The sequence below is a fragment of the Acanthopagrus latus genome, chromosome 16, assembly GCF_904848185.1.
Source record: "Acanthopagrus latus isolate v.2019 chromosome 16, fAcaLat1.1, whole genome shotgun sequence".
In the NCBI taxonomy this organism is placed as follows: Eukaryota; Metazoa; Chordata; class Actinopteri; order Spariformes; family Sparidae; genus Acanthopagrus; species Acanthopagrus latus.
In genome coordinates, this window is record NC_051054.1 from 13,871,714 (window position 1) to 13,898,955 (window position 27,242).

General features: G+C 45.7%; 1 long non-coding RNA gene across 3 annotated transcripts in view; it reads left to right on the plus strand.

Annotated features, from left to right (window-relative positions):
• Nucleotides 1-27,242, plus strand: part of LOC119034294 — a 164,002-nt gene that overhangs the window by 101,515 nt on the left and 35,245 nt on the right. For 2 of the 3 annotated variants that reach the window (XR_005079525.1, XR_005079526.1), the window contains one exon: nucleotides 5,112-5,292. This is a non-coding gene — a long non-coding RNA (uncharacterized LOC119034294). The remainder of the gene's footprint in view (nucleotides 1-5,111; nucleotides 5,293-27,242) is intronic. The other variant, XR_005079524.1, reaches the window with a different exon arrangement.

The following is a 27,242-nucleotide window of genomic DNA, read 5'->3' on the forward strand; positions in this document are numbered from 1 at the left end:
ATTTGTTCCCTAGCTGAAGGTTCGGCGTCTGCTTCCATTAAAAGTGTGGGTGAGCAAAATTCAGTCTTCATCCCTGCTGCAAACTCAGTCTAGCTTAGGGTCTTTTCTTTTCTTGCAGTCTTGTTTTCACTTTACACCATGAAAAAGAAAAAAAAAAGAAGAGAAAAAAAGATTGTTTCCCTTTTACTGTACACGAATTCCACCTACTCTTAAAGTTTCTCTTTTTCCAGGGCAGGCACGGATGGATGCGGTTTGGGGGGCAAACATTATTAGCGAGCCCACACAAAATATGTTGTCTCATGGCTCGAGTTGGATGCCTTCCAGGTTTGTCATAACCGAGGATAACATATTTATGGGAACAAGAAACGAGCGTCCTCGTTGAAACATGCTGGCCTTCGTTTCTTTTGAGAGGAGTCTGCCTCGCTTTTATTATTGGTGTTATAACAAATGCCGGGCTGATTGATTGTTTCTCTCCACTTGAAGTTTTTATCACTCGAAAAAATTGTTTCAGAAACTGATTATTTACAAGTCAATTATGGTACTACAGAATTAATTAGAAGGCAGGCATACATGCTGTTAGTTTGAATGATAGATTGAAAAAGAAGCTATTGAATGGTTTTTTTTATTTATTTATTATTTTTTTTATCTGCAGAAGCGCCGGAGTGAAATTAGAAAGTTCTGTTTTCTAAACCCATTAATCTATTGAGTCCAAGCCTCTATTGTTTTTAGAAAACCACATTTTGAGTGTCTCTGTGTGTGTGTGTGTGTGTGTGTGTGTGTGTGTGTGTGCGCACATGTGCGAGCAACTCTCGCTGACATACTTTGAAACTCCCCACGAGCCAAAGCAATGTAAATGATTTCCCGATGTTTAAACCATCATTGCTGTGATTAGACTCACAGGATCAAGATTTCAGCGAATAAACTGCTTGGACCGTCCCCAGAGCTCATTACGAAACGCGCGCGCACACACACACACACACACACACACACACATGATTGGTAACACTTAACTCTTTGCAAATGTGCAGTGACAGAGCGGCTGCGATGTGACTTTATTGTTTTTGCAGGACAAGTGATTCTCTCGTCGGGCCGGGTGGCAGAGGGCGAAACGCATCAAAAACAAGACATGCCCCAACGTAAATAACCCAGTCATCTGTGTCTTATCAAGTCATTTTCTCATCAGTAACTCGTGGTATTGTAACGTCCCATTGGGGGTGATTAATACATCGTGTCAAACCGAATCAGATGCTTGCCAACTTGAGTTTAATGTGATCAGCGCAACAAATGTCAGGAAGCTGTGGTTTGGTCTTGGAAGCTGCGGTTCGGCTTAAACTCTCCGTCACTGTCAAACTTCCCCTCCCTTTTCGTTAGGTTGGGGCGGGTTCGAGGATGTGTGGGTTTCTCTGCTGCGCAGCAATGTAACGGCGTTCAGAAGGGTTGCACCGATAATGGTAGCAGTATCTGAACATTAGTGCTCATAAGGAAACGAATCGTAGATGGTTTTTAATTCTTTTTTCAGTGGATGCGATGTGGGGGGATCTGCGTAAGGTCAGAGTTGATCATTCCCACAGGGGAAACTAGCCTAGACTACCACAGACGATATGAAAATATGCAGCATATAACCTCACAACTAACAGCCATCATACGTTTTCATACTTTTTTTTAACTTTGGAGAAACAAAGAGTTTGTCATGCTCAACCAGTCTCAACTAATTCTTAGCATACAGTTTAAATATGTGAGAACATGCCGAAGCCGGAGCAGCGACTGTATTATTCCTGTTTATTTAGCGCTTTACTGTAAGTCACTATCTTACTGACTGGAAAATCTGGCAAAAAAGATGTGCCTTAATATTGCCGATCTCTATATGTTTGCAGACGTTAAGCTAGCTAATCCGTTTTCCTGCACGTGTCGTCAGCTGTAGCTTGGCCTTGCTGTACACGTTATGATGGGTTATGATTTTGTCATCATTTTGCAGCAGAAACTGGAGCCGACAGTTTTCAGTTTCCAGATGCTGATGGAAAACAACGAGTTCTCATTCACATGCTGTTTTTTTGAACATGTCTAACAAATTATCAAAAAGTAATAATTAGCAAAAGTAGTTTAATAATACAAAATCTGCAGAATGAGTACTTTTACTTTTGGTACTAGAATATTTTGATGCTAATACTTCTTTGCTTTTACTCAAGAAAACCATTAAACAGTATTTCTCCACTGTGGTGCTACAGCAGTACAAGATCTGAGTACTACTTTCACCTCTGATGAAATCTGATCAATTGGAGAGAGCGCTGACTGAACATATTTTGAAATTAAAATCTCTCCCATCAAATCGACGTTACGCTCCCGTCTCCGCATTTTTCTCATCGGTGGGAGCCAGCAATTTTCCCGCCGTTAGTTCCAGGTGGGGCATCGCTAGCTGTGTCGCTGGACCCTCGGGCCACCTTGTCTCGTGACATCATTGCCAGTCATCCATTTCATCTCCCCTGCTCCAGCTGGAGCTGGATGTTGGACCTCAGTGAGGCCCCAGTGCTGGTATTAATTTCTTGGTCCTGTTGGCGTCTGTCCCTTGGCAGCCCAGCACCAGCTCCAGCCCCAGTCTCAGCCTCAGCCCCAGCTCTGGTTCCATCTCCATGTAGGAGTGTTACTGGAAAGCTGGCCAGTGGTATCTGGCTCTGATAATCATTTCAGGCGAGACCTGCCAGCATCTGTAGTGAAGATGAGCTATTAGTATTCACAGAAGACAGACGCGAAGAAGGAAAAAAAAATCCATAATAAAGAAACGAGCAGGAGTACGAGAGCCATACATCATATAAGGAGAAGAAAAAAATCTCTGGGGTCCATTTCTCTACACTATGGCTTTATAGCTTAATACCGATATGGTGCATGCTTTTGCGGAATTCCAGTGTGGTTTCCAAGATTTTGAGCAATTTCTATTTGTAAAGGGCTGTTTCCAATTGCAAGCGGAGGGAATGGTTGAATAACGAAGTGGAACCTTTTTCAGGGCTTTCTACAGGGAGATAAGACACTAAAGTTCACAACTCGTTTCATGTTTAATGCACTCGGCACGATAAGCATTGTAAACTTACCGACTGAATAACCCTTTCGGATAAATAAAAACACATTCGATGACCCGTAGGCAGTGTTTCGGAGTTGGAACGAAGCCTGTGCGCTGCAGCCACTTTGGATTATGTTACCAGAAGACATGGATTCCTGGCAGAACTCTTGTGTGTGGAGGTTTATTCCTTTCAAACAAGCCACGCTAATGAAAAACAAACTCGAGCATTCGCGTCTCCATGTGGTCAGCAACCTTCAGTTTTTCATTTTTCACTTAGGGGGGATATTTTTCTAGACGCTGATCTTTTTCATGAACCAGTTTAAGGCTCATCTTTGTCTTATTCTCTCTCTTCTCGCTCCTGCTACTGAACGTCCTACCTCACAAACCTCTTGTACTTGGTTGCATCTGCTAATGATTGGCACATGTGTGTGTGTGTGTGTGTGTGTGTGTGTTTGCAATTTATAAGTGCGTGTTTCTTTCCGACTGTGTGTCTGTGTGAGTAGAGGTGGGCAGGAATTCCCAACTGGGTCTTGTTCAACCGGCCCCAGGATTCCAGTGGCTTCACGGGATGCCGCACAGTTTCGAAGGCTGTTAGTGGATGTTTAACGTTGAGTCAACACGCAGGAAACTGTACCTTCCCTCTCTTTATGAGGCCGAGACGCGGAATGATTAAACCTCATCTCGATCATTATAACTAGGCGTACTTGGAGAGGAAAATCTGGCAGTTTTTTTTGTTTTGTTTTGGGTTTTTTTTTTCGTCTCTTTTTTTCTTTTAAATGAATGTTTCATGGATGGCTGATTTACACTGTTTTTTCAGCTCGTCGTGTTGGCTCCACTAAACACCGACGTCCGTTGGGCTTTGGTCTTGGATAGATCGGCAGCCCCTTTAACCCCTTACAAGTGTTTTGTTCTGAGGAGCACCGAGGGATTACAAGACGTGAAAAGCGGGAAATTAATTCTGAAAACTTGAGTCGCTCATGAATGAAAAACTCACTTGCAGTAATATTTAGCTTCGGATGCAAAAATTAACATTTATTATTTTTATTTATTTATTTTTTATTGAAGCTGTTTGTGCACAAAACGCGTCACCACGCAACTTGCTGACCTCCACCATGATGCCCATGAATCTCCTTCTTCCGGGACTCCGGAGAGGTTTCTCCAACAAGCTGTTGTCCCTTCTGTAAACACAACTACTGTAGAATACCGTGTGTGTGTGCGCGCGCTTGTGTGTGTGTGTGTGTGTGCGGATGGGGTTATTGAAAAGCTGTTCCACTTGCATGGCAACGCCTCATTACCCGTACTGCCTCCTTCTTTGCCCCGAAGTGGGCTGCGGCTCCCCTCGCTGGGCCCAGTCGTCAAGGTGACCCAACATGCCCCAGGATGGCGAGCAGGCAGACAGGCTGGGAGAGAATAGGGGGCTGTTTCGCTCTGTCTTTATTGCACTGGGGCCACCGTATGCTAGCTGGTGCATCGGGCCCTGGGTAGTTCCAGACTGCCGCGTGCGTCCCGGTGAGCAAGCTGCTGATCTCATTTTTCAGCACACAGCTGCCCCAACATCAGGCCCAGGTGAAGGTGACCTCCCTTGCCTGTTGGAGTGCCTCTTAAATTGGTGAGGTGCAGACGTCGCTGCGCCAAAATTGGAAATATACAAACTTCCGGTGATGTAGCATTTGGGGTTTTTTTTTTTTTTTTTTAAAAACATTTTTATTCTAGGTCTGTTTTTTCAGAGCAGAGGAATTAAAATCGTCATCTAAGTGTTGCTTTAACATCTTCAGTATACAGTACTTATACTGGCACAGACGACAGTTGTCATTGAGTTATTGCAGCAGGCTGTTTGGTGATGGAGCCTCTGTACTTTGTAACAACAGACTGTAGCTGCATATCTCATCCTTTCATCTCTCCAGACATCCATCTCTATCTCGTGTTCGTTCTCACTCTATCCATCCATCCATCTACCCATTCCATTCCTCTCATTTGTCTCTCTCCCTCCCTCCTTGTCTTCCTCCTGTCACCACCACCCCCCCCCTCCGCTCCCACCCCACTCCCCCCTCGAACACAGGACAGATTGGGAAGCCGTGATGGCGGCACAGAAGTTGAGGGAGAAGCTATTTATCCCAGACGGATCAGGAGGTGTGTGACGGAGGTGTGGACGGTTGCTGCAGGTCAGTGACGTTGGCAGGCGCCAGGCAGGCCGGCCCACATGGCTCGGGGACTGTGGGACTACAGACAGATGGCACCTGGTGGGTGACAAACAATTAACAAACCAACAAGAATAGCTGGATCGGCAGTATACCCACAAGCACAGGAGATAGCAAGAGGAGCGGGTGCATCTGTGCTCTGAACACTTTCACTCTTTACTTTTCCTCTTCCCGAGTCTTGTTTTGTATAACAGTCGCAATTTACCCATGTGTCTTTTTCACAAAAACACTCTTGTTGCCGTGTCGCTATAGAACAGTCTAAATAAAGCGGTGTCGAGCATATGCAGCAAGCATATGTTTCTGTTTATTTCGGTGCAGTTTTGAGAGACGCAGTGGGTAATTTAAATGAACAATACAATGAAACAACACATTTGATATCTACTTTAAATGTTATGCAGAAAAGTTACAAACAGTCAGATAAAGTTTCTTACAGGAAAAAAAGGGCTTTACCTGGCACTGTTGCGTTGTTGTTGTTGTGTGTGTGTATGTGTGTGTGTGTGTGTGTGTGTGTGTATGTGTGCGTGTGCTTGCGTGCGTTATTTTTGTGTAAAATTCATGCCGGAAAATTGATTCAGCGTGTTTATTTGAAAAGTGAGCATGGTGGCCGATGGTATTTCATCGCCTAACTGCATCCAAATGTCATCGTGATAGGGTGTTTCTGCACTCCACTCCCACTTACTGTACAGTGAAGATGTCCTCTGTTGGTCATAAACAAGAGAAATCTGCAATTTTTGGAAGAAGTGTCTCTTTCAAGAGCCGGGAGTGAAAAGATTATTATACATACCTAAGTGCGTGTAAGTAAACGGCTGTCATCTGGTAGAATTATTGCTTTGGACTGGCATTAGTCCTAGTGTGTGTGTGTGTGTATGTGTGTGTGTGTGTGTGTGTGTGTGGACACATCTGGAGTCTAGACTCTGTGGCTCTGTGGGCAGGGTCCTATCTACGAGCAGCATCGGGTCCGGAGACCGGCCATGTTGACATAGGTGGCACACACATACCGGCATCTGTTTCAACAGTCAGTACTCTTACTAAATACCCGCCTTCCAAACACACACACATACACTGCTGGACACTTTTATCCTCCATTGAGGGATGGGGAGGGGGGGGTTAGGAGGGGATGGAGGACGAAGACAAAGTGGAGTAAGGGAGCAGGACGGGGGAGCTGCAGAGGTCCCTGGTAACCAAAAGCAAATGCAACTTCTCCGAATCAGCACCGTAAATCCTCCAATCCCCCGTTTTTTTTTTCCTTTTTTTCATTGCTGCGTCAGGATATTAAGACGCAGAGGGGAGGACAGTGTTTATGTGCGCGTTTTTGTCTTTTTTCCTCCCACGTTGGTCGTGCGTGTGTTCGCATGAGTGTGTGTTTGCGCATGAAGGTAACAGACAACATGTAATGAATTTTTCTCTTGAGGAGTTATGGTTAATCATGAAAATGGCCCCACAGTAGTCTTGGGGGTGGTGGTGTGTGTGTCTGTGTGTGTGTGTGTGTGTGTTTGAGAGAGAAAGAGAGAGACTGCCAGTGGGCTGCATTTCAGGGTGTATGCTGAAGGAGCCTTTAGCACTTCCAGATCAGGGAGTTTTATTAGCCCATATCAGAGCGCTGCCACTTGTGATTTACGTCTGTGCGATGTCAAAACACACACACACACGCACACACACACACACACACACACACACATATTATCCATGTATGCTTCTTTGATGCGCACGCTTGCACAAACAACATAAGCGAGTTGGACAGAAACACTGTGGCTGGTCAAAGTGCAAACGCCAGGGAGGACGAATGCACGGAGACAAAAGCGCAAAAAGGATTTATTAAACAAACGGGAGTGATGGAGAACCAGTCAGAATGATCACCGCAGTCCTCCGCAGCCAGTTTACATAATGGCTTGATGTATTAATGGGATAAACACGACGATAAATCTTGGTCAGAGAAGGACATGCAAAGAATGCGGGAGCAATAGGCTTTTCACAGCTGGAAAATAAACACTGATAAGACTGTGGGAATATTGGTGAAGTGCTACGACACTGGCACACACACACACACACACAGATTAAACACAGAGAGGTAACAGCAGCACCTAGAGTGCAGCCACATTGATTTAATTTGATACAAACTGCTCAGGAGAGCACGGTGAGTGGTGCATATTGAAAGTGTGAGTCTATTTCAGTAGATGGTAGCAATATCGGTGTCCATTTTCTTGCTAACCTTTTCTATTCTTAAGCCATCCAACAAATGGAATACCTAATGGCAAATGGAGTCGGTACGGCTTTCAAATCAATGGAAATGAATGAGCTTTCAGGAAGAGAGAGAGAGAAAAAAAATCAATTTCTGTACACAGAGCAGGGCTGAACGTGCTCCGCTCCAGTGTTTATGCTAAGTCAAAAGACGAAAACAAGGGGCCTCTCTCCGATGCACGTTCCAAATAGAGATCGGCTAATAGAATCTGGGATATAAATTTTCCTGTCACCTTCTCTACCTCCGAGGAGCCTCTTGGTCGATAAGGGAGAGAGATTGGGTTGAAAATTGATTTTCCAGAATAATTGCTATTCTCTTCGTCACAGAGACTCAAGTGTCTCCAAGGCTTTTTCCTATTACAGCTGCTGGCTCTCCAATTTACCTGCCCTGAGAAAATACACGGAAGGGCGCAGCCTTTGGCCTCCGCAATCATCAAGGTTGCGAGGTCTTCCAGCGGACGAGATTTATGGCAAGGTCGGCGTGATTGGCCGACGGTATTTGTCAGATTGAAAAGGTTTGACCTTTGCGACGCAAAACCTGAAACATAAATGACAAGTTAAGTTCTTACTGTCCTGTAGAAACCGCACTGAGCGTATTGGCGCTGCAGGTTGAGGTTCTGCAAGTGGCATGCAGGTTAAACAGACCGTCATTGCAGACAAGAACTTGTTGTGGTAACGTGACGGGTACTGATGCAAACCCACTCCTGTCGCCGTCAACAGCAGCCCGTCATTATGTGCCATCCCCACTTTGATCTGTTGTGTTACTCCATGCTGCAGTAAACAGTGCTATTTGTACGGCCGGTGATGAGAAGATGGATCTGTACTGAGCCAGGTCCAATTCCCCGTGGCTTAGTCTGTACCTGGTCCGGCCCTCCTGTGGCTAATCCCGTTCCCTTTGTGCCGTCCTAACAATACCAACTGCCATTTATCCATGAATAATAGCAGCACTGGAGTCGGTGAGGTGCATAGCCTGAACCAGACACGGTGGGCAAAAACATATTTGCAGGCATTTAATAGTCAGGTTGAAAACTGCCATTGTCTGCCAAAGGAGTGGCAAACATTGCCTTTTTAAACATCTCAAGTTGAAACAGTAAAAAGCAGTGTGTATGTATTATACGCCAGGTGAACATTGTTCGTTACGAGAGGTGTGTGTTGTGTTGTGTTGCGATGTGCCGTATCATTGTGCCGAACGGAGGGGAGTGAATCCTCTAGCCCTCTGTCCTCCTTGCGTATCATACTCGGCTGCCATCTGAAGCCTTCTCGCTGTGCTCCACTGTACAAAACCCTATTGTGGTTTCCCTGAGATAAGCAGAGAGAGGGTGAGAGAGAAAGGGAGAGGAGGGGGTGAGAGGCCTCTCCGGAGGCGCCAGGCCTATCTCCTCTATCTCCCTCGGGTTTGGGGGGCGGGGGACATGCCGGCATTCCCAAAGACACCGGTGCTAAGGGCCTCGTCGCCCTGCTGCCCACCTCCTGCACACACAGGAGAGGGGGAGACGCAGAGATTTATGTCATGGTAACCCAATCTCTTCCCCTACTGAACTCCCCGTCTCCCCTGACTGCCCGCGAGAGCGAGGGGGAGAGTTTGGGAGCGGAGGGCTGCCGATGTTTTCGCAGAACAGAGGTGGAGTGAAGCAGACACAATGTTCTCTTTCTTTTGTTTTAATCCGATACGTGAGGGCTGCAGCGATTCGTACGTGTCCTTGCAGCACCCGTGCGGCTGCGCGTGCGTGGCGTTTGATATCTGATACCAGCGGCCCTTCTTTATTTGGGACTGAGTGGGATTGACTCCCACGGATGGCTATGAGAAGAGATGTGACACTTGGAGATAGCAAAAAAAAAAAAAAAAGGGAGGAGGAGGTCGCGTAAACACATTCACACATAAACACACACACTTCGCTCACGTGTTAACACATTCGGAGCCAGTATTCACACAGTTGCATTTTTAGGATGCCTTCCGAGTGCTCTTTTAACATTTTAACATTCGCCAGATTTTTCTTTTTTTTTCCGTCCAGAAGACGTCTGAGAGGAAGCTGCGAAGAAGTTGAGACTTCACAAAACAAAACAGATGCTGGGGAAGAAGTTGTAAAGCCAACACGAAGATGGCACTGCTTCTTCCTGTGCGCACCTATTAGAATTCAAAGAGTCAACAATGTGGTGTAGGTGTGCATAATGAATGAAACACAGAATGTGACATCTCCTTGAATTCACAGGTTTAATATTTCATGGTTCGGAGGCACACCTGAGAGCTGAACATATGACCGAATCAAAACTTAATGTGGAACACGCAATATGCTGAAATGGTGAAGTCAGGGGGAGGAGGAGACTGAATCACTGCATCAAGGATGACAGGGCCAGATAATCAAACACTGAACTGCAGTCAGTTTTTATTTCAAACTTTTCTCAAAGATGCAATCCCTCAAATTAACATCCTACGTTTTTGTTTCTTTTTCCGCATCCACTACAACTCGATAACAATACAACACAAGCGCAGTCAGTATCGTCAGTCCCGGGCAATTCTTGGAACCACGGATTCTCAAGTCTCCATCTGTGACTTTTCTCACAAACCGCAAGAGATGCTCTAAATTAGGCTCCGCACATTCACCTCTGCAGCATCTTCCAAACATGTGTCGAACCCACCAGGAGCCGGCCTTATGGAGATGTGCATGCGTGTGTGCGCTAGGAGGCCCTTCCTGCGTGTGTGTGTGTGTTCGGCATGACGTGGCAACCCCCTGCCCTGTTCAAACACGGCGTTGGCTGTGCAGGCAGCCTCATCGTCAGGCTTGGCTTGCCACTGGTACACGCTGTGCCTGGCACCCTGCGGAGGGGGAAGGAAGGAGCGCAGCGGGGCCAGGCCGCCTCCAACACCTCTCCCACCGAGCCAAAGGCCCCTCTGGTGGGGCTCTGAACACCAGAACAGGCCCAGGGAGAAATGATAATGAGGACTGAGTCTGTGTTCCACAGGATAACACGTAGGGACGCCATCACAGGTTTCAAACCACACACACACACACACACACACACACACACACACACACACACACACACACCACGATGTAAACATGCAAATATGGAAGCATATGCACACAAGCACGCCTGCTCATAATCAGGCTGGCAGGGAGGCGAACAATTGAACACACACGCACTTGCTCACAATCTAGTTTCGGAGGAGACATTAAGCTTTGGTGAAAACGTGTCAGTTTTAGGTTGTGTTGTCACTGTCTCTGTCGTCTCTAGTAGCGGTAATGTGAGACTCATGCTTTCGTTGCACTGCCGGAGATCACTGGGCTTTCGGTCGCCGTGCCCGGCACTGTGGCATCTTTTTGGACCCTGTGTCGATCCGGTACCTGTCAGTGATGACGCTCTAACCAAGGGCAGCAATTTGATTCCAAACGAATCCCTGCTGCTGCCATGATTCTCCTCCATGTGAAGGACCAAACCACTACTGGGCAACTTCTACCGACATGGTTTTAATACACATCTAATCTGTGCTGCCTGTGCAATTTGTTGACACGCATAAATTTTAAACCAAAATAAAGCATCAAGCTTGGCTTCAGTTGTGACAGTATGTGCGGGGCTGCAGCCCACGCAGCCTCGCTCAGTGCCCCAAGGCAGTACCACCTGCAACTGGTCAGCATAATCATGTTTATGCATGTTGTTTTGGCCACATGTTTCCAGTTAAATAATTCTCTATCATCAGAGCACATCTGTCAAATGGATGTAGATTTCTACAGATCCCAGCTTCAGGGGGTAGAACCTTTGAGAACTCTTGTGCAGGAATTGGCGCACGCTAACTTTGAATTAGTAATCGGTTTGCACAATTTTCCAATTTGTTCAACCAAATGCGGTCGCTGCGAACACACGACAAACCCAGCACAGCAGCGTGGAGATTCATGGGCGAGGATCGTAACTCAGCCATCAGAGTCACATTAGCATAAGTTTTTCAGGCTCTCTATACGCTCATTCTGTGTAAGTCTGTGGGTGGCTGGAGTCGATCCCAGCACCCACCGAGCGAGAGGCACTCTGGACTGATTGTCTTTTTATCAAAGGGCTTTAACAGTATCTAGAACATATAAGGTGTTTTATACAGTTACCACTTCACTAACCTGGACGTCTGCTAATCAGAAAACCTGCAGGAAAGCATGCTGACACCAGCCACGATTTTATATTTTGATGACATTTATAGTATTTGAATTGTTAATAACTGGAGTTTGTAGTCACAATTTAATCATTTGAAAGCACATAGCAGTAATTTGGAGGGAAAGTGATTTATTTGAAGGGACATATTTAGTCATTATGGGGTAGTTTTACTTGTTGCTAGTTGGACTAGCCATAGAGGTATTGCTCCTATTAGACCTTGGTGCCAGGAGCCAGGCCTGACAAGAAAACCATCTCTGTATTATTGTTCCCTGTTGTCGAGCTGGCCGCTGTGAGACGGAGGCTGTGTTTGGTCCCGGTGTCATTACCGACTGTGTTCACTTGAAGCTAGCAGAGTGTGTTTCACTACCCGATCCTTACCCCATACTGCCCCGATCTGTTCTACACATCCGCGAGAACTGGTCCTGTAAGTCAGCGGTTACCACTAATATCTCTCTCTCTCTCTCTCTCTCTCTCTCTCTCATGAATGTTATTGCAAAAAACTTCAGGTGACGGGAACTGAGCGCGACTGTCTTGATAACCAGCACGGTGCCGCATCTGAAAGAAAGATCATGTTTAGAAAATGCAAGTGAACCTGACAACAAAGCACAGCCACAAAATATGGCATGTGTCAACTCACGTGTTGATGGGAATATGCAAATCCAACATGTGATTACAGCACCGGGACTGTAGATATAAACCATAGCATGCATGTGTGACTGCTTTGCGAGATGTTAAAGATGAGAGGGGATGAAAATTGGATTAAATTGTGTGTGGCAGCTCACTGTAGGGAGGTAATTAGGGACAAACATTGAGACGCAGAGTCTGATCTCTCCTGCTGGAGGTTAAGTGAAATAGGAGCTGTGAGTCCCAGCGTCCCGGTGGCACAGTGATTAGAATTTCCTAATGTGGGGCTAATGGGATGTCAGCCGGGAGCAGAACCCCTACACAGAACCACTCATAACAACAAGTGGTCAAAGATCAAGCCTGATTAAAGAGATAGAGAAGAGAAACAGGAACACAATGCCAGTGTTGATGTAGAGCTTAACACTTCTGGGAGTTATGAATCCTATCAGCTGTATTATCACACGCGACATTCAGGGACGGGGAAGAGGAGAAGTGGGACATTAGGGTTCTGAAATGGGACACATGATTGGGATGTGATGAACAATGCTAGCATTTTATTTCAATAGCCCACAGCTTGGAAATGCTTTAGACTTGTTCCCACAAATATGTTATTTCACCACTCGCTCCGTTTTATGCCCAACTCAAAACATCAGTGAGTTGCAAATCAGCAGATTTATACATCATTAAGATAAAAAAAAGCAATCGCAGACAGATGTCTGACTCATATTTTCGACTGATTCGAATGGCGCGTCGCTGCTTTTACTGTTGTTCTCCTTCCATTACCTTCTTCCAGCTCCCTACAGCTCGAGTACCTGCTCTTTCTCCACGCTTGCGTCTCTTAATCAGCTTGTTTGTTTTCCGTGTTCACCCACTCTGGCCCCAACTTGCGTTTGCATATTTGATCAAACTCTGCTGAGGATTTGATAGCGCCGCTAGTTGCCAGTTGCAGTGGGGCCTGTGGTTGAAATAACAACAATAGCATCGCAACTTGACTGCCAGCCCCTGATGATGAAACGTCAGGGGGAAACAAAAGCAGCCCCCAGAGCTGCAGATGTTGACGCTGGAAGCTGTTTGTTGTGTGGAGGTGTTTGCGAGGTAGAGGTGGTGTGCTTTTGTGCGAGTATGAGTTTGATTGTGTGTGTGGGTGTGTGAACACATGTACTTGCACGTTTCTGTGTGTGTGCTCGTGTGTGTGTGTGTGTGTGTGTGTGTGTGTGTGTGTGTTCTCTCGTGTGTATGTGTGCGCACGCATCTGTACTGTATATCTGTCTTTGTGCATGTGTGTCAGTGCTGTGGCCCTGTGGCTACGAGGTACCCAGCTGGGAGGAAGAGTGAGTGCATTCATCCTGGCTCTCAGGGGCCGGGGGCCACACAGGTACCCAACGAGGGGATGAAAGGCTGCTCTGCAGATGTCACCCGCTGGGGTTCAGTGGCCTAGCCAGCAAATGTCATGTTTGGCAGCTGGCACGCTGCTGCTCTCCCACCAGTTGTTGGCAGAGGCGTCTTCTAAAGGATGCTAGAGTGGGATGCAAGCACCGGGAGCGCCCTAATGGGAGCAACATTAAAGAGAGTTGCTGGCTTCTGTCTGTCATAGAACATTAACCTTGTCCTGTTTCCTGCTTCTCTCGGGCAGCTGACGCATATACTAGCTCTCTGCCGCTCCCTCTCCTCCCAGTAACCTGCACACATGTGCACATGCATTTCTGCGCGCTGTAGAAATCTCCACTTAGCACTGCCTACCTGCTTATCTGGTTAAAGGGTCAGGGTTATTAAGTGAACCCCATGGGTCCTGGTTTAATGTGTCTAGCGTGTAGGTGAAACCAGGTATGTTGAAGATGGTTACAGTATTGAAGAAAGAACTTTTGAAAAAACGTTTACGTAGAAAATGTTTTCTTTAAAAATAATCAAAGGGAGTTTTATACATTTAGTGTGAAATAACCTTTTAAAGAGCGGGCAAAACTACTCCAGGGGACACTTTTATACTGGCTCAAGCATCATCTGCTCACTGTTTGCCTTTACACAACACATGGTTGTTCAGTGTCAAAGGTCACATGACCGGCCAGTGGTTTGTGGAGCCTCCTGCTGTCCCACAGCTGAGCTACCCGAGGTTACCTACACACAGAAACATCGCCCACAAAGAACGAGCGCTGCACGTGGCCGCACATCCATGCTTGCAAATACACACACGTCGACGTCTTTTACGTGGCACGTGCTCTAAGAGACGACGTTTTGCCTGTGTTCTTAGAATGAGATGGGAATTAGTTTATAGAATATGAATATACAGCCCTTCAAATAGGCCCACATGTCAAGGTTCTACCTATGCCGCCAGTTTTCTGGAAGTGATTTCTCACCAGCTTGTACAATAGAACAAAGTGGTGTGTATATTTTCCTGCTAGTCACGCAGTTATTCCATTGGCATTGACAGTACTGTTCCAGTTGTTGGCCTTTTGTGTTAATGCTCACCAGGGCCTGTACATGAGAATCCCATTTGTGCAAATGCTAAAAGAAGGCATTAAAGAAAGGTCAGTTTCTCACTGTCGGATCGCTATTTAACGACACATCAATCCCACCATAAAAAGCGGAAAACACATGGGGGAGAAAGCTGATGCCTTTGTGTACGCCTGTGTGCGCGCGGGGTGAGATCATTTTTCTGATCGTTTTCTGTCGAGTTACTAATAAGAAACATACCGTATTATATACTGTATTTGGAAAGAGGGATGAGTCAGTGGGTTCACTTACTCATCAAAATGTAAGAACTGCCTGACATTTCCACTGACGCTCTGCTGCCTCTATTTTCTTTACCCTGCCAGTCTGAAATAATGGCTGCGTCTAACCAAAGGTTTGTGTTTTGTGTGTGTGTTTGCAACATCTGCGAGTTATTACTCTGAATCGGACTTCCCCAAATACATTGGCAAAGAATGCCTCCAATTATATGTCCATATATTACATACTATTTGAAAAGGTTATGTTACAATACAGCTAAATATTTCTGTGTTTGCGCTCCATGGCCGAAGGAAAAATTGGACTTTAACAAATTACAAATGTCATAGCTGTGTTTACACATAGAGTCAGAGAAATCTCTGTGTATCTGCAGTCTTGTTAGAATTTAAAGGCACATTTCACTTTACCACCACAGCTCTGGAATTTAATATTCGTTTAAGTCACAATAATTTTCTGATCTTGTTATTTGAGTAAATTTGCTTAACTGCTTTCTGGGCAAGGGTTAAAAGAGGAAATTAATAGTGCTGTCATCTTTGTACTGTCAGTATGCAGCAGCCAGTTAGCTTAGCCTAGCATACAGACCAGAAAGGGGGCGAAACAGCTAGCTTGGTTCTGTCTACCAATACCTCTAGGCTCTATTATATCTAGCTAGCTTTTTTTCTCCTGCTCCCAAAGAGTCTTTGTCTTTAGCTAAGCTAACCAGCTGCTGGTAATAGCGTTATAGATTGCTAATGATCTTCTCATGAAAATGATTTCATAACTTGCCAAAATTTCTCTTCCAAAAATGTTTTTTTTTTAACATAATTTTTGGAAATTCATGGGTTATTATTTTTTTTTCCATGATGGATCAGTCAAGAAGCACAGAACTGTCAAACGCATATTTATTTATATTTGTACTTTATCATTATGTCGTTATGTAATTATATCTATAGTTCGTATCATTAAAAAATGAGCCATCTGTGCCACAGTGAGACTACACAAACACAAACTCTTCTGCTTTTTGTCTGAAGATGTCCTGTATTTAAAGCCGTGTGCTGACTTTACATACAAGTGCAAGTGCCCATATGTAGCGTGCATAAACATGCATGCATACACTCACATACTCACACTCACGCTCACACTCACACACACACACACACACACACACACACACACACACACACACACACACACACACACACACACACGTGCCAAGTGGACAAATCACACCCAGGGGATTTGGATGCATGCAATTAAGATTATGATCAATGACAAGTCAATCATGTGAGCCTGTTCTCCTCTCCCTTCCCCAACTCAGCAATTATTCTCCAGCTGGTGGGGTCTGCCCCGAACCATTGGAGGAGACATTATACTCCTCTTTTTCCATCATTTCTTTTTCCTACCGCCTCCATCCCAGCTCTACCACCTCCTCCTCCTCCCTGTCTTTCCCACCCTCCCTACCCTGACTCCCCATACAGAGCTGTTTGCTTTGTCCTCCCCTGCTCCTGCTCCTCCTCCTCCTCCTCCTCCTTCTCCTCTGTGGAGCATTTAGCTCTGTCAGTCACATCTGACAGCTCAGGGCTCTTCACCATTAGCCCTTGGCCTACCAGCCTTCAGACTCCATGTTAGGTCAGATACCCCCCCCCAACACCAAACAGACAGATGAGGGACGGGTTTCATGTTCCCCTCAGCTGAACATTGAAACTTTAAACCACCAGTGTTGAAAGGGTGATGTATGGTTCATTGTCACACATTTGCGCTGGATAACTGCCAAATATACATAAACTTATTTCAGTTTCCATTGTTTCCGGTGTTGTCACTCGAAAGAGATGCTCAGTTTTTGTTGACCAGTTGGAGCTGTACAGAACGTCCACAGACAAACAGCAGGAGAGGAGCTGCACCTGTCCTCTTCCCTGTTTTGTTCTTTTTCTTTTTTTTATATTTTTTATTGGCAGGCCAAACACGCTGGATTTCACAGTTTCTCAGGTACATTTGCTGCTGCGCTACCAACCGCACTGCATAATGGTGCTCTGTGTGGTGTGTACGTTGACGAGGGAGGCATGCGCTCGGGTCTGCCCATTATTCATAATAGCGAGGCTGGCGATCCTGCCAGCAGACCCATCGCTCCTGTGCTATCTGAGAGCAGATAAAGGAGGCAGGTGTGAGGAGGAAATTAATGTAAATCCATCAGTCTTCAATTAGAGCGCTGCTCACACCCAAAATAAAGACTCCATCTCGGACCAATAGGGCCCCAGCTTTATTCACAGCCCAGCCCCACCTGCACAACCACAACGGCAGCAGCAGCCCCTACTGTGTAAACACTCAGGAGCTATATAATGCAATGTTTAATGATGAGAGAGCGCAGGATGTGCGATATGTGCAGGTGCAGGGTGTTATCAAGCTCGCAAGAGGCAGCCGTGGCGCACACGGTTGTCCATTAGGCTCCCAGTGTGTGGCCAGGCTAATTCCGTGTGCCTGGAGGTGCAGGGTCAGAGGCTCTCTGTGGACTGTGGGCTGGGGGAAGAACTGCAGTTTAACCTAATTTGGTTCTAATTACAAAGACAGGAAGTCCACCTGCCACACATACGGCTGTGTTCTCCTCCCCTCCAAGGGTTGGAGAGAGTCTGGAGAGAGGGGGGAGGGGTGCGAAGGGAGCGAGACACGATTTTCTTTTTTTTTTATTTTCCCTCTCTTTATCTCGCGTCCTTCTATTTGGTACAAAAAGGTGCGTCATCACACAGAATATACAGTTCCCTCACAGCTGATACCAAACTGAATATTCTAATTAACTGCCTGAGTGATAAATATTCGAAAAAGCAAATAGCCCATTAGATAAGAATTTTTAAGGAGCTCTGGGAGTCTTACGAATGTCAAAATGAATGTTATCTGACGAGAACATAACAGTATTATCTCTGCAGTGCCAATGCCAAACACTGAATCAGCCTTGATGTGTATCTCTTGGTTGGCGACTTGGGGAGATTTACATCTCGCTGTTATTAGTCTCTGGAGTTTGGTTTGTTTCTCTATCGCTGGGACCCGGTGTAAGCCATAACAGCTTGCCACAAAGAATTTGTAACGTTTAAACACGATGCAGGAGTTCCTCAATGCATGACATCATCATGGGGAGTTTTTAGCAAGCCGAGGACAGAACTGGTGAACGTGTGTTTCTTTTAACTTTTCCCAGCTTTGACTTGATAACTCATGTCTGAAGAGCTGACTAACTGTCTGCTTTACCTTTGTCTCTGGCTGATGTTATTGTGCAGGATTGAGGATGAGAGAGAAAATAAAATTAGCAGGTCCAGTGGTTTGCATTTGTAGATTTTACCTTACCGCCATCCATTTTACTATCAAGGAGGGAATCTCTGTCTGTCTGTCTGTTTTCCAATCGACTTCACGCTTGGTGGGTGTTTTGCTGAGGACCTGAGAAAGTGCCCCGTCGAATGTAAAGTATAGGGGCTGGCGATACCCTGCCACATATTTTTTGATACGATCAAAATAGCAATATCCCTAGCCACCCCATGGCTCTCAGCCTCAAACCCATTCATACTTCATGAAATGTAAATAATTGAAGATGTGCTGTATTCTTTATTTCAAAAAAGACAAAATCCAATTCTCACTAAAATGGGAGAAAATTGTGCATTTCAGAGGATCATTTGATGGACTGGTGAGTGTTTGTGGCAGGAGAAAGGTGTACGGTGGATTGAATTTAAAGAAACTGGAGTCCCCAATGAAACAGTTTGTTGATAATAAAGATCTATGACACTGAGAAGTAAGCTATTAAAGACAATAGTTAATTCATTGTTTGTCTTGGTGTGTTGTTTGGATTTTTTTTTTTGCTCAAAGAGAACATACAATATTGCCAGGTTTGTTATTTAAAACCAACATGCAGAGATTTGAAACATGCTAAGCCACTTAAGTAGTGTGTGGTTTCGAGCAGGGACTATTTGCGAAAGCTCTCCTTTATAGAGCTCTCATAGACACGCCAACATATCACGTTTAAGAGTTGGCCACCGGACAGCAACCTTTTCACTCAAGATACCGACTCCTTTTGGCATATTCGATCAAGTGAGAGCAGCCGCCCCGTTCGAGCCTACATGTAGCCTTGCGAGGCCAACTGTGGCTCCTCCGATCTCAGGTCTTATCAGCTGACCAGATCCCCCCGTGGTGTTAATGGCAGGCCCTGGTGGTGTAAAGCTCCCTGACAAGGAAACTGATTGTTCTGTTAATGTGTTACTTCCTGTTGGAGTCACTGCTCCGGAATGGAGCTGAGTGGCCAGTGCCGGAAGAAATCCCCACATCAGAGCGATTACAGGCCGGCCAGGGTTTCACTTAGCCAGCCAGCTAGCCAGACAGTTGGCCAGTCAGCTTCCACGGGCTGCGATGGAGGAGATGGATTTCACTTAAGCAGTCTGTGTAACCTGATGTCCACTCCGAGGAACCTGGTGGTCCATAGTGGGAACAATTGCACAGGGGGTTTGGCACCAAATGTGAGTTAAACTGTAAATTTTAGAATCAATTTTATATTTTAACGCGTGCAAATGTGCGCCTCATATAACACGCTCCCCTTTGCCTCATTCTGCAAAGCAGCACTGGCCTGCAAATGTCTTGTAAGTGTTACTGCTATGTGGCATCTGAGTGTTAGCAGTGGGGACTGTTGCCATCACGGATTCCTCCAGCTTATTCCCCCCGCTCCCGGATTTACACTCTGTGCACAACTTTGATCTCGTGGTATTAAAGTCAATAGCAACCAAACAGGGTGTGGAGTAGAGCAGGGGCTTATGGGGCTTTATAGCCTACTCTACATGCAGAGAGCTATCAGAGACCAAACAGAGGCAGCATGGATGGAGGTGAGGACACGATGGGGCAGAGACAGTGATGGGAAGAAAGAGGGAGAGTGAGAGAGAGGGGGGGGGGGGGCAGCGAGAGCGAGACAAAACAGAGACGCGGACTATCTGGCCGATCATGTGAGCAGCGGGTCATCTCCTTGGCAGAGATAGTGCTGTGTTGATATGGCAATATGCCTTTTTGCCCACCCAGGAGTCATGGGCCAGGGCATCATCAGCTGTGTGAGCGTTGTTCAAGAAGCAGTGGAGATCAGGGCCTTAATCAGTCAGCACTGATACAAGGGTGAAGAGTGGGAATAGAGCCTGGGGCTATTTGGAACAGGAACACCAGTACACAAACACACACACGCACACACCCACACCCACGCACACACATCACACACCCGCCCACACATCCTTGCAAACACAGCATCTGATGCACGGACAAACAAGACAAAAACAAAGCAGAATAAGCGATTGGTATCTCTTGAAATTCAGCGTCACTCTTAGCTACTTAAGGATGAGAATGTAAAGAGCGGCGCGATTTTAGCTCGATGCATTAACATCTAAGCCTCATTTCCCCAGTGACGAGGATCAGTATGTTGCTCATATGGTTCAATATGTGCAACTCCTGTTGGCACCCTGTGTAGCTGCAAGAAGTAAATAAGGAGAGACTTGTGTGGTGTGCCCAATTTGAGTGTTTTTTCCCTCCAAGGCTTCTGAAAGTCTGAAGAGGAAATCTATCCTGAAGTTACGAAACTTAATAACTGACCGACCATCTGATTCACACCCTATCTGTCCAAGACGTGGCACATATTTATTTCCAGCAAGTGATTGCATCAAATTTGTCCTGTTTTTAACTTTGTTAGAAAAAAAAAAAAAAAAAAAACATGCTTGGCGGATGCACGGCACACACTGGTGGCTGCAGGGAGCCAAAAGCACTTTATTTATGTTTGGATGGCAGCGGGTGCTCAGTTCTGCTTGGCACAGGCAGTGTGCTGTGGTCTTTGGCACCTCTTTGCATCCCTCCTGTCCCCCTGACATACACTCTCCCCATCTCTATTGGGCCTCTGTAGCGTCTTGCGCATCAGTGTGTATGTATGCATTCGCACGTGTTTGGAACTAGGCATGTATGCTGTGTGTTTCTGTTTATGTGTTCTTTGAACTGCAGTTAAGATACATTTTTTTTTTTTTTAACCATGAATATCACATAAAAAGAAGCAGGCAGCGGCGATGCTTTATATCAATTTTTCATACACTCTTTTATCTCTGCTTTTTTTCCCAGAAAGTACTAGCTCCTCTAATTAAACATGAGAAGTTTTTCAGAAAGTGGTTTTGAAATTGAAACTAATCTCCAGTGCACCTAAGGTCATGGGACTGCAAAGCTCGAAGTTCCAAGACGAAAAAATACTACATGAATTAAGATGAATGCATATGCCAGTGGCTAATCTTCTACTTTGAGACTTTGCTACTTGAAACTTACTTAAGACGTCACATGCAGGGCATGAGTGACTCATGTAGTAATGCCAGCCAAGTGCAAATTCTAATCTTCCCTCAGCTCTGCTTATGCAGGAGCGAGCACTCTGCCAGGGCGTCCACTGAGCACAGCCATTCCACAAATTCAAAGTTACAAGGTCGGTGTACATCTGCTGCCGGCAAAACCTAAAGTAAGCAAATATCCCCAGGTCTATACCCCAACAATCTCATTTATTATTTTTTCCTCCACCTTCCCAGCGCTTTTCATTTTACCTCAGGGAACCGACTGACCCTCGCTCGGTATATAAATATATAATTTATATCTCATATATTTATAAACCAAAGAAAGGCCAGCCGCCTTAAAAGGAAGCGAGGCCTTTTTCCTTGTGCCGGAGCTCTGCGGAGTCTGTTGAGGCTCAAACCTAGGATCCGTAGCCTGGGTTTCTTCAGTCCGGAGCAGCCAGGGTAGCAGAGGGGCTGGGGAAGAGAACGAATCTGGTCAGGCAGGCAGGCCATCCGCGGCCAGATAACGGCTGATACTGGGACTAATTTGGTCATGTGCAGGGCTGCCGGATGACGAGGGGACTGATAAAGAAAACATGGCAGATAGACAGCTGGGCTGCTGGAGGAGGATGTGAACTGTCTCCAGATCCTTGCTGGAAGATTTTAAGTGTCTTGAGCCTGCCCGTCCGCCTGTCTGTCTATTCATCTGTCCGCTGGAATCACTCATAGACCATAAAAACTTGCATTATCTTGATCGTCGCGTTGATTGATTGATGTTTTGGCGAACGCGCATCCCTCAACTTGGATGCGTACGTTTTTCAGATTAATTCATCCACATGCAGCTGACTTGACATCCCAGTGGCGTGAGGTCAAGCATATAGAAACCCCTACAAGCTGGCGGATGGATAACAATCCCTAGCGGAGGAAAACCGCTGTGCGGGAAAACATACTGTGAATGTGAGCGGTCTTGGCCAGCGGAGTACGACTGCAGTGCAGCGGCGCGGTTTGAGAAGCCATGCCGGGGTCATATGGTTCTGACAGCGCCGGTCTGCTTAGGCTAACACAGAGCCTGATGCCTGGGCCTAGAGAGGGGAAAGACAGGGAGATAGTGTATGATGGTGGTGTGTGTGTGTGTGTGTGTGTGTGTGTGTGTGTGTGTGTGTGTGTGTGTGTAGATTGGCCCCCGGAAGAGCAGCAGCGGCTCAGGACTACGAGGAGGCTGCTGGGAAATGTCTGTGTCACTGGTGTCACCCGGGCAAGGCAGATACACAGAGCAGCAGTCACGGACACATTCTTGGCCCGGGCCGATCTCCAAACACACTCTGCTACCACGAAACCCCCTCCTCGCACTTTTTTTTTTTTTTTTTTTTCGAGCTCTCACTCCGTTTCCTCTCTTCTTCTCTCGCTCGCAGATGCTCTCTGCCTCTTTCTCTCTGGCACCCACAGCCCTCTTTTGCTCTTTCTGCCTCCGTCAACAAACACACACACTTTGACGTGGCTTTTATTTTTTCTCTTCTTTCGTCTGAAAAGCTCAACAAAGACAGGCGTTTTAAAATACACTGGTAGGAATTCGGCTCCAGGGCTCAGATGTTTCAAAATCATCCTCAGTAAAATTGTCTCTTGGAAAGATTGGGGATTATTTGTTTAATTTTCTTTTTTTTTTTTTTAAATAACAGTACAAAATCATCATCTTAAAAGGATTAGCTTTGAATCATATGCATAGTGTATTGTCGTGCTCTCCTCTCTGTAATTCAGTTCTAACAAGGCTTGTAACCCATTCAGTGTAGTGCAGGCAGAGGAGCCAAATGAAGATAACTAGCACCCCCTTTTGAAAGTGCACACTTGACCAGAAAAAAAAAAACAAAAAAAAAAACCCTCCATTCCTGCCATTCCCTTTTTTTCATCATGCTCGAGGCTCAGGAAGCACACAGGGGGGCTCTCTGTCACCCTGGCAAATCTATACCGGACCGTTAAAAAAAAACAAAAAAACGAACGGATGGAGTGATGAGCTGAATTAGCGATTAATTGGGATTAAAATGTTTACCACGGGAGGCTGTTTTGGATGACCTTTCGTGTACGGTGCGCGCATGCCTGTGTGTTTATGCCTGTGTGCGAGAGAAAACAACAGCTCAGCTTTGATTAATATGGATTAGGAGTCTTACAACTCATAATTCACGCACTGAACAAAAAACATGTTTGGTAAAACCATAATTCCTTTCAAATATGAAGGAAAAAAAAAAGAGTATGGGAAAATAATTAGTCTGTTTTGCCGGAGATGAGATGTGGCGTAACTTTCACCGCTTGAAAATCACATGAAAATGAGGTTACTCGTGTATTATTGAAGTATAAATCGGCTTCCTGAGAAGTTAGTTAATCCTCACTGTGCAGGGGAGTCGGTATTAAAGCCGACTACTGTAATAGTTGCCGTGAGCGATGGTGTGTGATTAAAACAGCAGATTTTTGGAAAGTAAGTGAAACTCATTAAGAGGTTTAACGTGGCCATCTTTCTCCCAAGTCTCCACGCACGCCATCTGAAATGATCAGTCTCCATGATTTTATTTGAATTACTTTTAAACTTGTTTTTTTTTATCATCAGTCTGTCCACTTATTTTCCCAGTTCTTTAGCCTTGTTTTGCATATACTTAATGTCAGACATTGAATGCCTGTCTCCTTCTTGATGAAAGTTGATTTTCTGTGTAAGCCACCGGGGACGACAGCAGAAATAACCCCAGGACTTTATTGTTCCGCCTATTATTGTTCTATTGTCAGTTAACCGAAAACCGAGAATAGCTGCTGATCAGTCTGGTCTGAATGTGCTGGACCCCAATCTCCCAGCCACACGCACACACACACACACACACACACACACACACACACACACACACACACACACACTCTATCTAACATGCCAGTCATTGTTTTCGCCACCACAATACACATATACATCCATCTAGTCATTCATCTCTGTCCATCCATAGATACGTGCTGTACGTCCAGCCAGACACATTTCCCCGGCAGCTAGTCGAAGCCCAGGGAGTTTGAGCTGCTACCCCAGAGAGCGGTGTGGGAGAGACCCGATAAGCAGCTCAGACTGGATCAGTGGTAGCGGGAGGGGAGCATGGGAGCTCCTTACAAGCCCCCCCCCTCGCTATCCTCCATTCCTTCGCCCTTTACACGTGTTCATACCCTTACTGCTTGATCTGTCTCTTTTATGAATTGCTGTATAATATTCTTCAAGTTTTGTTTTTTTTTGGCCTCAATTACAAATATATTTCTCTCTGCAGATTTTGTCTTTCCCACCTCCTGTCTCCTTCTTTCCCCGCTTTTCGCGAACACAACTAGTTTTCTACTCAGAGTTAGGGAGGCGTTGGAGGTCAAAGAGGAGACTGAGGGCCGGGGAGTGGAGTAAAAAGGGAGGGGTAGGTGGGGGTACAGGATGTTGGGGGGGGGGGGCTGAGTGAGTGCGGAGCTGGTCGGTCGGTCAGGTGCAGCGCCACCAGTGATCATTAGGGTTACAGCTGCCCGGGCCAGATTGTGTGCTGCCTGCACCAGGCGAGATGTTTTGCCCAGGGAGAAGAGCGAGCATCTGTCTGTCCCTCCCCGTAGACAGCAACCTCCTACCAGCCTGTCCAACTCAACCCAACTGGTAACAAGGTCACCCAACTCTTACTTTCTCTCGCTCACTCACGCACACCCACTCTGAACTGCTCTGCACTTCTTTTTCCTGTTTCTCGCTCGCTCCCCTCCCTTTTGCAGACGGCTTCTCGCGCTCGCTCTCTCTTCAGGACAGGTTGTGAAAGCAGCAGGCCCTTAGTGCAGTGCAGATTGCAAAGAAAAAAAAAAAAAAGGAGTGCATGTGATATTTGGACGGAAATTAGTTTTATGTGAGTGCAGAGCCAATACGCATAGCACCACAGAGAAGCTTTTTTAAAAAAAAAACTGTAGAGATGGTTTATTCGCTATCTGCGCCCAAATGTTAATTGCATAGTTTGATCTGCGTTGATAGAGGGACACTTTCATCAGAAGAAAAAGAAAAGGCTCCGGCAACTTGAGAACTCTTTTTTTTTTTTTTTTAAACATTTCTTACAACCATTGTTCCTCCTTATCTTATCAAACTACTGCAAAATTCTAATTATGCTCAAAGCCCAAAGGGGGAACTTGTAGCTGTATGTGTACTCACTACAGAACTGACATCCTCTAACTTGTGTTTAAGGACGCAGACCTGATGGGAGAGCCTGAGAAGACTCCATGTTGAACTGGCTTACAACGAAATGGGTTTAGATTATATTGTGCGTATTTTTTCTTTTAAACATGGGGATTGAATAAACCAAGTTGTAAGTTATCATGAAAGCTACAAATCCCTTTACCTATTTCCTTAGAAATCACTCTTATGTCTGTTGTTGTTGAAGCCACAGTGAGCGACCTGTTGGCTGATGATAAAGATCGGAAACGGGGGAGGCGGCGAGCATGGCGAAGACAAAAAAAAAAAAGATGGCAACAAAAGAGGGCAGATTTCCCGTTTCAAGTTCACCAACACTCATCGATACAAGAAATGTAGTGGCTGATCAATAGGGGGCTCATCCTTGATAAAGGATCAGATCAAAATGAAATGTAAGCTTGCAGACAGCACGTCGGGATATGTTGTGTTCGGAAGTGTGTTTGCTAATGTGACATTCAGAACACAGTGGGTCTGCTGTTTATGCCTCAAATCACCAGCTTCCCACCAGATTACGTGTGTGTGTTTGTGGGGGGGGAGAAATCCTCAGAGGGGCGATTTCTTCTTTGATTGGATGCCAGACGTCAGTACTGTTTGATAGGGTTTGAGGTAATTTGCTGATTGAATGTATTAGGTGATGGGTGCTAATCTCTCTGATCTAGCTTTGTCCGTAGACTAACAACAGGATTGTGCGAGGGGAGAAACAATCTTAGCAGGGAACAAATAACATATGGCCTCTGTTGTTAGTCTATCAAACGCAGTGCCCCCTTGACAACAATAGAATATTTAACAAGTATGTATTTAACGGCACCTGGCCTCACACGCTTATCACAGCAAATATGTAGGCACAACACTAACTTCTGACGGGCAACAAATTTGCTGTCAGTCAGTGGAGTGGCGGGGTGAGAAAGCAGCGGAACCTTTTTAATTCGTTTTGACAGCATCCGCTGTACTCAGTCGTCGGCCAGACTGAATGAGCCGAGCCAGGAGCCGACAGAAAAGGGACCGAAAACAGGTGTGACACCAACTTTCTGCCTCACAGGAGACGATAAAGCCCTTGGTCAAGGGCACAGCACCTGGGCCATTGTTTTATCGCACAAAATAGCTTTAAAGTGCAAATTTCCACTTGGTCCTAAAGGAGACCTGGCCTCTGCACTTGCTTTACTCGTCTGAACCAATATGTGATCCGGCACCATTTGCATAATGGGCAGAATGGAAATGAGGGGCCAGCTTTGTCAGCCCAAGACAAAAAGAAGAAAGAGAAAAGGGAGGCAGACTGATGCCATTCTGTTGAACTGCATCTGTAAACACAAAGGTGTGATATCTTGAGTCTCATTTGACCACTTTTGATTATGATCAGAGGTTACATTGAGCACTGCCACTCTTGTGGTTTGACAAAAGGCCTTACAAGAGGCTGCTGAATGGTGAATAATCAAGCAACGCGCAGGCAGATGACGTGAGTGCGCGCCCGTCCATACGTGCTCCTCTTTTGTTAGCTGCTAATAGGATTTAGACAGTTTTTTTTGTGCTTTTTTTTTTAATTACAAAAGCATCATTTTCACTTCTCAGTCTACTGTTTGACACGGAGTACGACTTAATGAGATGCCGACAGCTTCTCGGTCTTGTAAGAGGGCTGGATACTTCTGGTTATTTTATGCTGACTGCGTTGCGCTCGTGTTGCATCATATGTTTTCAAGTTTCATTTCTCAGTCTGCCTAACGAGAGATCAGTCAGTGAGTGAGGACTTGGCAGTTGGGCTGGAATAAATCCCCACG